At 48.2% G+C, this 12,741-nt stretch overlaps 1 protein-coding gene across 1 annotated transcript in view; it reads right to left on the minus strand.

Moving 5' to 3' along the window:
- Positions 1-11,774, minus strand: part of TET3 (tet methylcytosine dioxygenase 3) — an 88,969-nt gene extending 77,195 nt beyond the window's left edge. The window contains exon 1 of the mRNA XM_083368588.1: positions 11,511-11,774. The gene's annotated coding sequence lies outside the window, so the exon portion shown is untranslated. The remainder of the gene's footprint in view (positions 1-11,510) is intronic.
- Positions 11,775-12,741: the final 967 nt, after the last annotated feature.

The following is a 12,741-nucleotide window of genomic DNA, read 5'->3' on the forward strand; positions in this document are numbered from 1 at the left end:
AGGTCAAGTGCGCATATCTAGGGATGTCTGAATGGGAGGCAGATGAAAACTCAACAGGGAGGTCACAACTGCAAGATCACAGCCTCACTCCTCCCCCCTCCCCTGGGACACCTGCACACAGCAACACATTCAATTGCTGTTTCCCCTGCTCTGCCCAAGCCCTGCCAAGATGCAACCCGGTTTCTCCTTAAGACAGGAGAGGACACGGCTCCTGAAAAAGCTTTGTCCAAGAGCCATTTGGGGCAAACCATGGTACATCGGAGTGGGGGGGAAAGATCTCACCACCAAAACTCATTGGGATTATCTTTGAAAGATCAACACCAGCATGTAGAAATGTGTTCAGAGAAGTTACTGGATGCACTATTGCCTTTTGCTCATCTCTTCAGAGGCAGATGGAAGTATATTTCCAAACAGCTTCCAAATGCTTTGAAGGGAAAAAGAAATAACTTGAGAGAAAAGTGTGTGTAGAATAGGGCCTCCTTGGTGCAATCAACAAGGCAATATTTTTTCATCTAGTTGATCTGCAAACAACTAGAAGTAAACAAACTTATAAGAGGTAGCCAGCACGGGTTTGTTAAAAACTGATCATGCCAAACCAATCTTATTTCATTCTTTGATAAAGTGACCCAATTAGTAGACCAGCGAAACGCTGTGGACATAGTATACCGAGATTTCAGTAAGGCATCTGACAAAGTTGACCACAATCTACTGCTTGGTAAGCTAGAAAAAGGTGGCATAGACAACATCACCACCAGATGGATTCGTAGCTGATTAACAAATGGTACTCAATGAGTAGTCCTCGATGGTACTACATCCACATGGAGAGAAGTAACCAATGGGGTACCACGAGGTTCTGCCTCAGGCCCAGTCCTCTTCAATATCTTCATCAATGACTTAGATGAGGGAATAGAAGGGGAACTCATCAAATTTGCAGATGACACTAAACTAGCAGGACTAGTGAAAAGCAAAGTACATTTAGGCAGGAAAAATCAAAGGTACAAATACAGATTGGGTGAGTCCTGGCTCAAAAATGGCAACTGTGAGAGGGACCTTGGAGTCCTAGCGGACGATTACTTGACAATGAGCCAGCAGTGTGCAGCAGCAACCAAAAAAGCTAATACAATCCTGGGTTGCATAAACAGAGCCATAGAATCAAGATCACGCAAAGTATTATTACCGCTTTATGAAACCCTAGTAAGACCACCCCTGGAATACTGCAGCCAATTTTGGTCACCATATCACAAAAAAGATGCTGACAGTTTGGGAAAAATTCAGAGAAGAGCAACTAATATGATTAAAGGCCTAGAGACTAAAACATACGAAGAACGGCTAAGGGACTTGGGTTTGGCCAGTCTAAAGAAAAGAAGAAATACAGGAGACATGATAGCAGTGTTCCAGTATCTGAGGGGCTGCCACAGGGCAGAGGGGCCCAGGTTGTTCACCAAAGCACCAGATGGCAGGACAAGAAACAATGGTTGGAAACTACTCAAGGAGAGAAGCAACCTGGAATTAAGGAGAAAGTTCCTAACAGTGAAGACAATTAACCAGTGGAACAGTTTGCCACCAGAAATCGTGGGCGCTCCATTAGTGGAGGTTTTTAAGAAGAGACTAGTCATTCACCTGTCTTGAGACGGTATAGGTTCTCCTGGACTAGAAGGTCCCTTCCAGCTCTATTCTAAATTCCATCTCTATTCTATTCTATTCTATTCTATTCTATTCTATTCTATTCTATTCTATTCTATTCTATTCTATTCTATTCTATTCTATTCTATTCTATTCTATTCTATTCTATTCTATTCTATTCTATTCTATTCCTATTCTAAATATTCATGTTTTCACCTTGCTCCTGTTTGATCTTCCTCCCATGCAGTTTCACACACAGAACTGCCCCCTAACCCAAGTAGGTCTTTTTAAACTTTTTGATGGTGGGTTTTTGTTTTTTTGTTTGTTGGCAACAGGACCTGATGGTTGCAAGGACCTCCCTGCAGCTTCTCCTGGTAAATGAAAAGAGCCGTCTGACTTGCTCCAGAAGCTGCCTCTACTACCAGAAGAGCCCTGGAGAGCTGAAGGGTTAAGCAGGGCAAAGAAGTGGTGATGCCACGATCTCATGCTCAGCATGTCTGCCACACCTCATGCCAGATTTTCTTTTCTTGAGGACTCCGAGGAATCCTTGAACTAATTCTTACAGCTTGCCACATTTGACCTCATCAAATCAGCAGCAGAAGCCTTGCTAACTGACTCAACTTTCACATGCTAAAAAGCCCTAGGACAGGATGACCAGGCGTGAAGCAAGTAATCCTGTCCTACCCCATGTAGATTACTACCAGCACCTTGAGGTTTACAAACTGGAAAGCAATGCAGTTTTCCCTTTAGTATATGAGTTTTTTGCAGTAGTGGATACATCTGGAATTCTGAAACCTCTTTTGGGAATCCACATGCATATGCAAGTGCCTGCTGCTCGCACAAACAGAGGTGCGCACTCGCCTGCCGCTTGTGCGGCCTGGTTCCAAATGGGCCGTAGTCCAGTACTGGGTCATGGCCCAGGGGTTGGGGAGCCCTGCTCTGGACTGTTGATGCTCGCAGAGTATGGCAATCAACTCACACTTGCCCTTCCTGGCCACCACCTGAGCCCAGAGAGAATCCTCAGCGGGAGTCGTACTTTGCTGCTAACAAATACCAAATGCCTCCAGGGTCACTGAGAGTTTGGGAGGCATAAAATGTAACTAATAATCACACACACAATTTTGCAGTTGGACAAGTACCCTGCTTCCCATTAAGATGAAAAGAGAAGTGCACAAGGCCTGTTCATGCTGGATCCCGGGAATGAGGCTGAAAAGTGGGACCGCACAGGCATTGACTGACAGCACAGAGCCTCCTCTGGGATTCAAAGCAGCTGTTCCCACAGCGCTTCCTGACTGCAAGACAGATCTCAGCTGCCATGGAGACCTCTGGCCGGATGCCCCCTGGCCGGGTCCCCTGTGATCAATCCCTTATTAGATCTGCCCTCTTCTCTGGCACGGCCCTAAGGACGAAAAGATGTTCTCTCAGGTCAGCCAAGATAATGCTACTCTCCAGCAACATGAAGCTTTCACAATCCTCTTCCTGTCTGGGGTCTCCCAGCTAAGAATAATTCCTCTGGAAAAGGCTGTCTTTGGGCGGGTGGGTGGAAGTGATGAGCTGAGGGACATTCTGGCACTCCCTTCCCTTCCAAAGGCTCCCCCTGCATCTCTCTCTTAATGGACTGGTCCTAACAGGGGATCCCCGGGCCAGAGGTTCCCTTTTCTAAATATTAAATTTCATTACCCAGTACAGTGAGATAACTTTGCTATTGTACAATAGAATATCGCTCATGCTAATAAACTATTACAGAATAACATCGAAAAGGACAAGATGCTTTTTAATAAATCTCAGACTATAAATTATTAGAAGCATATTAATTGGTGCCCACTTGTGCATGTTCAGTACAGCCATGCCAAGCTGTTAGAAAGTCAGCTATGCCAAGCAGGCTTTCCCCCACTGCAGTTCCTCTATTAGGGCACTTTGCCAAGATTGTTGCATCAAACATGGGCTGTAAAGTCTCTAACAGCATTAACAAAAATATAATTCTTTATGCAGCACTGTTTCATTTGCATTCTCAAATGCTGTTAACAAGGTTAAACTTAGGGTATTCCCTATATAATTTTTTTTCCAAAACCCTCAAATGTTTGTACAAGGATATGTATATAAGGTATGTAAATTTGTTCCAGTTTACTTAGGGAAGGGGCTGGGGGCCGTGTGGGAGGGAGGGCCCTTAGGAGCAGAATCCCAAGGGGGAAAAAGGAAGGCTCAGGGTTCTCTAACTGACCTCTGTGGCAGCAGGCATTTTTGCAGAGGATCCCATCAAATCTCTCAAAATTGTAGTTAGAGATCCCAGCATCAGGGAAGAGAAAGACTAGAGAGATCTGTTGTCATCACAATTCATCAGATTTAATTTATCTCATTCTCTTTTTCCAGGTACAACATAAAAAACAGCCAGAGAAACTATACAATGTTGAAAAAATACAGTGCCATCCATTGCAGCACAATTAACGAAAATAGTAGTCCACTCAGCAAAAAGACACAAGCGCCGTCCTTCCTCCCCACATAGCAATTCACATTTTTTGCAAAGTCAGCCTCACCTACGTCCCTCTGTTGCAAACATCCTATTCCAAAACAAGGTAACTTGTTAATAGCCCCTTTCCCTGCAAGATCACAGATCATTGGTGGACCACAAGAACAATCATAACCGGCAAGGGTCTGGACATCCAAAGTTGAAAACTGCAGGCTTTTACAGAGTTTCTCCAAATGAATCGAGAACCACGATGCCTCTCGTAGTAGCCACCACAGAGGCCGCAGGAGGACCAGGAGGTAGAAAAGGGTTGCTCAGTTTCCCGCTTCCTAGCCTGGGACTATGCTGGAGTCTGCTGAGTCAGAGGGAAAGGCAGGCATGCAGGGCCAGCAGTGTTTGTAAACCTACCAAGCCACGTGCAGGCAGGCGGGTGGGCAGGCGGGCGGGCCGGCGGGCAGCAGAAGCTAGTCAAGAGTGCCAGCCCCGCTAGGAGGCCACAGCCCTAGACTGGTGGGAGGAGATGAGGAGTGCTCCTTCCACAGTCCAGTGCTCTAAAATTAGTCACAGCCACCTCCAGGATCTTTCTGTAGATGCCGCCAGATTTGTGGCACTGGAAAACTAGCGTCCCAAGCCAACAGCACAAGACTGACCTAAGAAAACCGCCGAAAGACAGCTCCATCCCTTCATTTGCATCATTGGCAGGGATACAGTGAGTGAGTTCATTAGAACATCGTGTCTTTTATGCCAAAACAGTAAATTGCAGCTCTTTCGTGTAGCACAGCTTTAAATATATTTTTTCTCAAGGAAGGAGACCTCAGCTGGACACCAAAAATTTGCTCAGTAAATGCAACCCATCTCCTCCTCAAAGTACAGGCAAGGCAAAGCGAGTTGCATGGAATGCATCGAGAATCTCAAGCATGTTTGGAAGGGAAAAAAGGAAGTTCAGAGCTAGGCAATATATACGGTACCTTAATATGAGACAGTAAAAGAATTCTTAAGTTTCCTGTCAGGACTAAAACAACAGAATGGGACAATTTGCTTCCACTGCACCAAGTATGGACCTCCCAGTGGTGGGTGGGTGCCCAGCCACCACCTCCTGCTACCTGCCCCACCCGCTGCCACTGCCAAATGGCCCAATTACTACGGCCACCAAACAGTCCCAACCCTGAACGGCCCTGGAGTTCAGCACAGCAGAAGGTTTGTGTGTGTGTGTGTGTGTGTGTGAGAGAGAGAGAGAGAGAGAGAGAGACTCCCGCCACCACTCTGCCCATCTGCCTGGCTCTGCCCCCACTGCTGATCTGCGCTCTGCCCACCCGCTAGTTTGCTCACCCGCCCACTCGGCTGGCTCTTCCTCCAGCTGCCACAGCAAGTGGCCCCCATGGCAGGCTGGCTGTGTGGAATTGTCTTGCGGGGACTTCACAGCAGTGAGTTGGCAGAGGCGGCAGTGGTGAGCTGGTGGCAGTGAGCCAACGATGCTGAGCTGGCTGTGCCAAGTTGCCCTAGCCCCATAAAACAAGGCTAACAAAAGGGAATAAAAGTTTAACCCGACTTGGATTTGCTGAGAAGAAATTAAGGAAAGAGAGATGCCTTATTTGTATAATTTGTTCTCCATGAAAATCAACACAAACACCTCCCAAAGAGTTTCTCACTTCCACTACAGAGAGGTTAGGTCTAGAAGTGACTCCCAGACCAGACCAAGGGCCATCCCTTCACATAGCACACAAATTTAATTTAATTTAATTTAATTTATTGAGATTTCTATACCGCCCTTCTCCCTAAGGGACTCAGGGCGGTTCACAGGGCATATATAAATAACAATACAAAAATTAAAAAACAATTAAATCAATGCCCAAGTTAAAACAAGAATGATAAAATAATAACAAGCCTATAAAAACCCATATACCCCCATCAGGCCAGACCCGCTAGTTCAAATAAATGGGTCTTCAACCCGCGACGGAAGGATCGGAGGTCTGATGCCGTCCGGAGCTCAACCGGCAGTTGGTTCCATAATGCCGGAGCACCCACAGAGAAGGCCCTCCCCCTGGGGGCCACCAGTCGACATTCCTTGACCGGAGGCACCCTGAGGAGGCCCTCTCTGTGGGCACGCACAGGGCGGAGGGGAGTCGATGCCGGCAGCAGGTGGTCCTCGAGGTATCGCGGACCCATGCCATGTAGGGACTTAAAGATCATAACCAAAACCTTGAACCTTACCCGGAAGACAACTGGTAACCAATGCAGTTCACGGAGCAAAGGTGTAACATGGAAGTACCGGGAAACTCCCAAGACAACTCTCGCGGCCGCATTCTGTACCAGTTGGAGCCTCCGAGTAGTCTTCAAGGGAAGCCCCATGTAGAGAGCATTACAGTAGTCTAGGCGAGAGGTCACGAGCGCATGAGTGACCGTACATAAGGCCTCCCGGTCCAGATAGGGCCGCAACTGGCGCACCAGGCGAACCTGGGCAAAAGCCCCCCTAGTCACGGCCACTATATGATCCTCCAAAGTGAGTTGTGAATCTAGGAGGACTCCCAAGTTGCGAGCCCTATCCACAGGGGGTAAAAACTCACCCCCCATAGAAAGAGATGGAACATCCCAGGTGTCCCGGGAAGACGGAATGTACAGCCACTCAGTCTTGTCAGGGTTGAGTTGAAGTCTGTTCCTCCCCATCCAGACCCGAACCGCCTCCAGGCAACGGGACATCACAGCGAGGGCATCACTGGGGTGGTTTGGGGTCGAAATAAAAAGTTGGGTATCATCAGCATATTGATGATACCCAACTCCAAAACCACGAATGATCTCACCCAGCGGTGAGCCTTGGTGGAGCAGTGGGCTGATTCCTCCTTAAGTAACACCAACTGCCTGCAATTAGTGCAGGTTCGCATCCCACCAGGCTCAAGGTTGACTCAGCCTTCCATCCTTCCGAGGTAGGTAAAATGAGGACCCAGATTGTTGGGGGCAATTAAGCTGACTTTGTAATAATGCCGCTTGGGGTGTGTGTAAAAGCCCTAACAAGCAGGCATATACATAGAATGAAGGCTACTGCTAAGCTTGTAAGCCGCCCTGAGTCTTCGGAGAAGGGCGGGATATAAATGGAATTAAAATAAAATAAAAAATAAAAATATAGATGTTGAACAGGAGAGGCGAGAGGACCGACCCCTGAGGAACTCCACAAGCGAGAGTCCTAGGGGTCGACCTCTGCCCCCCTGCCAACACCGACTGCGAGCGTCCCAGGAGATAGGAGGAGAACCACTGAAAAACCATGCCTCCCACTCCCAGTCCCCCGAGACGCCGCAGCAGGATACCATGGTCGATGGTATCGAAAGCCGCCGAGAGGTCTAATAGGACTAGGACAGAGGAATATCCCCTATCCCGAGCCCTCCAGAGATCATTCACCAGAGCGACCAATGCCGTCTCCGTGCTGTGCCCGGGCCTGAAACCCGATTGGTAAGGGTCCAAATATCTTTGTCCTTCATGAAGAAACCTAACAGGTGGCTCCTCCCATGCATAAAGCATGCCTGTAATGCATATAGTGTTAAGCTTGACTGCAAAGTTGGATCTCCAGAAGAATTTCTGCCACAGGGCCAAGCCATTAGTCCCAGCAGACCCATCTCTGCATTTACTTCTCTCCCAAAATCATCAGGGCACGCAGTTACTTCTTTCTGTTCCTTTACTTCCATTTTGCCTTGCCTCAGTTACCTGCCTGCAGGTGTTCACAGCAGAAGGTCTGAAGCCGCAGGCACTTTTTTACATCTGTATCCCAGCTAATGACGGGCCTCCAGGGCAAAGCTTTGGAAAGGCCAGTTCCTCGCTGCGTGGGCAATGTGGATGAGATTATTTTTCTTTAAGGAAGGGTATGTGACAAATTATAGCAGCAAATGTGTTAACCTTTACAAATATTCTGAGATTGCTGATTTCAATGTTTGAATTGTAATGATGTAGGATGAGCAATATTACCAACAGCACAACAGTTTTATCAAAAAATAACTTGGCTCCTTTTTTACTCAAAATTTGCAAATATTCATTTTTAACTGCACTATGACTCAGTGACACAGACCCTCAATATCCAACTCTGCTGAGAGACTAGTTCTCAATGGCAACGTTGCAGTTGACATGCTCTTCCTGTATTCTGTCTCCTGGCAACTGTACATAACAACTAAAATTAATCTGTCGGTTATACAGCTTCTGTGTTAGACATTTGCAACAAAAAAGAAACATGTATAAACCTGTAAGGCTGAACAAGGTATGTTTCGGGACTCTAATGCCACAGGACATCGACTGAGAGCTGGGCAAAGAATGGGACACAACCTTCCAATCAAGCACATTTAAAATCTAGGTATTTAACTGCAATCTTTAATTAACATCTTTTCAGGTCTCCTGCTGCCAAGAATGAAAGGAACTGCATTAAATTACAAATCTTACAATTAAAAGTCAGAAAACAGGAGGTCCAAGCACAGGGGCCAAGTATGCCCTCTCCACAGGGGCTTATATTGCAGTAAGAGACATGAAGCCTTTTGGACTTCTGAAGAACATTATCACTGTTCTACTACAGTATTTGTATCTTAAATGTATACTATGCAGGTATCCTCCAGTTACAACCACAATTGAGTCCAAAATTTATGTTGCTAAGTGAAACATTTGTTAAGTGAGTTTGGCTCATTTTATGACTGCTTTAGCCTCATTTGTTAAATTGGTAACATGGTTGTTAAGTGAATCTGGATTCTTCATTGACTTTGCTTGTCAGAAGATCACAAAAGCTGATCACATAACCCTAAGATACTGCAACCGTCGTAAATATGAACCAGTTGGCAAACATCTGAATTTTGATCATATGACCATGGGGATGCTGCAATGGTCATAAGTATGAAAAACTGTTATAAGTCACTTTTTTCAGTGCTGTTGTAATTTTAAACAATCACTAAATGAACTGTTGTAAGTCAAGGACTACCCGTAGTCCATTTTTTATTCAGGACCTTAAAGTAGCACATAGAATACTAGCTCCATTTTTCCCCATAGCAACAACCCTGTGAGAGATGTTGGGGCTCAGAATAACTTCCCCAAAGATCCCCAGTATCGCAGGAACTAGAAGCTGAATCTTCCCATTCTTCCAATTCCAACTTGTTCACAATTGCACCGTGCTTTTTTTGTAAAAAAAAAAAAAGGTGCCGGAACTCACACATCATACAATCCGCCTTGCCTACCCTACAAGGTTCCATCCAAAAAAGGTGCCGGAACTCCGTTCTGGGCGTTCCATGACAAAAAAAAGCCCTGGTTTCACCACATCATTTCTTAATGCTGTATGTTTCAACTAATTCTGAAGAGGCATGGTCAAACATCTTGGCATGGAAGCTTAAGGCAATCAAATAAAAAACAAACAAGACTAACATATATATGAAACAAAAGTATTCTCCCTTGTTCAGCAATTTTATAAGGCTCAAAATCAGAGGCTGAGTCCCAGCATCACACATGGGTGAATCTCCAGACATATCAAGCAGAAAACTTGGGGTGGGGGAAGAGGCTGTAAAACTGGAGAGGCTCTTGGCTTCCGTTCAAAACAGAAGCTGGACAGCCATGTGGCTTATGCTGGGTTCTGTTCTGAGCAGGGGACAGAGTTCCCTTGCAGCTCTAGGATTCCATGATTCTGTATTTTCAAAATATATCTTGGTTTCCCTTCCAAAGAATAGCATCTTTCTTAAATAAAGTGAAAACAGAAGAACAATTAATTAAAAATTAATAAAGGGATATTGAAACTGTGGACAAATTGTTTTATTACTAAAAATGTAAAAGTTACAATATGGTGAACCAGTAACAGAGGTATTCATCGACATTCACTTGGGGTCATGTTAACAATGGGTTCAAAAGAGATCCCGAAAGTGAATTTTCTACAGCAAAAAAAAGAAAATGACTGGGGGGAGGGTAGAGGAGAATTGCATGCTTTCAAATCAAGGAATAATTCTGCTTAATGTGGGTCCTAGTTATTTTAATATTAATTCCTAGCTTTGCTAACCTGTCTACCAGCACATTCTAAGTAGAGTGTGAGACTAAGCGAACACTCGGTTTTATAATTTTAAAACAATGGGAGGGAAACAACTTTGGCTTTGAAGCCCAAATAGCCTCAGAGTAGTCACAGTGTATCCCACGAGGCAATACACTCCTGTTCACGCTCGCTCGCTCGCTCGGCTGCAAATTCAGAACCGCCCCCTCCCCTGCCCTTTGCATCTCAGCCTCCCTCCTTCCGTGGCAGAGTGCTGATATCATGGGATCTGGATGTTCCCTCCACCCCACGAAGTAACATGGCTGCCAACGCTTAAAGAAACATCCAACAGCTCTGCGCACAGTCACTTGACGGTCACAATTTGACGGGCAGCTGCTGCATCCCTGCTTGTTTGCACCAGCTCTAGTCCTTAGCAGGATCTGTTCTTCTTGCCGATAGTGAAAGTCTCTGGCCGGAGTTGAGTCCCCTCCCCCGCAGAGCTTCCTCAAGAACCTCCAACCACCCTAAGCTGCAACGCTGAGTTAAGAGTTTCATCATCGCTAACCGCCTACTCCTCCTAGGGATTTTCCCATGGAGCTGCTCCCAGATCCGAGATACAAATCGGTCCCCTACGCCTGGGTGGCAAGCTAATGGCTACCGAGGTCATCTCGGCACAGAAAGAAAGTCACATTTGGCCGTGAAGAAATAAATGACCAAACTACGCGAAGCATCTCCTTCTGGGCATCTCCCGAAATGAAGAAACTCCAGGGTGCTTTTTGCACCGTCGCTAGACCGAGACGGGAGTTCAGCTGCACCGCAGGAAAGTTAGGGCAGCTGCTGAGTGACATCAGGCTGATGTCATCGCTGCTGCCTTAAGGAAGAGTCTGACTCCTCCGCTAATTTCACCAGCAATACAGGGTACGGAGGGGGGGGGGGTGGCAAAGGACTGAACAGACTACCATCGGTCCGTCATAAGCCTGGAGGAAAGATCATTGTAGACATTTTTCAGGTTTAGAAAAGCTCAGAAAGAAAACTTACACAGAGACATAAACACCCCCCCTCCCCAAATAGACAGGCTTCACCACAATTTCTTACGGAGTGTTTTGTCTTTATATGGAGTCGGGCATGCACCCGTCGTCCCACCCCCACCCCTTTTTATCCAGGCTTTTGTCTCGGAAGAGAGCGGGGAAAGCCGCGGCTCCTCCGCCGCTCTTGGCACTTGTGCCGGTGCGCCAACTGCCTTTTGTCCAGCTGCAAAGAGGAAGGTCGCTAAAAGTATGGGAACTGACTTTGGAAAAGCGGAGGACGCCGCAGCGAGGAGGGTTCGCGCCTCGAAAAGGGCCCGCGGTGCCCGATTTAAAGCTCCCTCCTCCGTTCAGCCGAGCCTCCCGGGAAGCAGAAGGCGAGACGGGAGAGGAGAAGCCCGCCTGGCAGGGCAGAGAAGGGAGCGCTTACCTGGCGAGCGCGAGTCCTCTTCGGCCCCTGCCGCGCTGCCAGCCGCCCCGGGGCCTCCCGCCGCCGCCTCTGCCCGCGCTCCGCCGCCGCCGCCCCGGCACTCCTCAGCGCCGGCCCGCCGCCGCCGCCGCCGCCGCTACCGCGCAGCCATCTTGCCTCCTTCCCCTGGAAGCGGCGCTGCGGACGCCCTGGTGCGAGCGGGGGCTTTTCTCCTGCCAGACGCCCGAGTCATTCTCGGCCGGCCAAGCTCCCCGCCCGCGTCCCCCTCCCCGAGCAGCCAGCAGGGTGGACGTGACATGCATGCCCAGCCCGACGCCTTCGCCCGACGGAGGGGAGGGGAGGGAGGGAGGGAGGGGAGGGGAAGCGACGCCCGCCCAGCCCAGCCCCGGGCCAGCCAAGGCGGAGCAGCAGGGCAGGCCTCCGCAGCCGCCCTCCCGTCCCCTCCTCGCGCGAGGCTCAGCTGCCGGAGGGAGGCCCCGGGTCGCCCGCGCCTCCCCTGGCCCGCTCCGCCAGAGGCTCCCCCGGCAGAGAGGAGAGCCTCGCCGCGGCTCCGTCCGCCAAGGGGGCTGCGATGCCGGGAGAAGAGAAAGCCACGCGGGCCGGGGGCTGGCGCTTCAACCCCCCCCCCGGGCAGTCCACCCAGGCGGCTCGGGGGTTTGTTTTACTGTCTTCAGCAGGGTCAGAAGTCATGCGATGTTCGCCGTGTGAAAGCCTTAGTTACTGGTTCTTTTCACTGCTGGTTGTGGTTGTTTGAACGCATGCCTCAGTCCGTCATCCATTAATACTCCGGGTTCAAATATACCTAACGGAGATCAACTCCATCTCTTCCTTCAAGGCACGTTCCCAGGTGAGTGTCGGTGATTATTAATCGTATGAAAACGTAAATGGAACCAATAGGCGCAAAGTCACTCTGACCTGCTGCAGCTGGCCACAGAGAATGCTGCAGGCTTTGTAGGACACGCAAAAGTGAACAGAAAGACAATCGTTTTGTTTTAATGTGTGAATCCAGTCACTAAGAACTTGTCAGCGATGGCTTTGGGCTTAGTTTGATGGATGAACGTAGCCAACTGGGATTTGTTGTACAAACAATGATTAATAACCCATCATGGCCCAGTGCCATCTGTGAATCGGCTCTTAGCCCTACAGACCACGCTTTGCAGCCAGGAGCTGCAGAACTCATTTGGTTTGTCCAAAAACACAAAGTGTGTCCCAAAGGCAGCCAGAGGGATTT

The sequence above is a fragment of the Vipera ursinii genome, assembly GCF_947247035.1.
Source record: "Vipera ursinii genome assembly, chromosome: 8".
NCBI classification, from domain to species: domain Eukaryota; kingdom Metazoa; phylum Chordata; class Lepidosauria; order Squamata; family Viperidae; genus Vipera; species Vipera ursinii.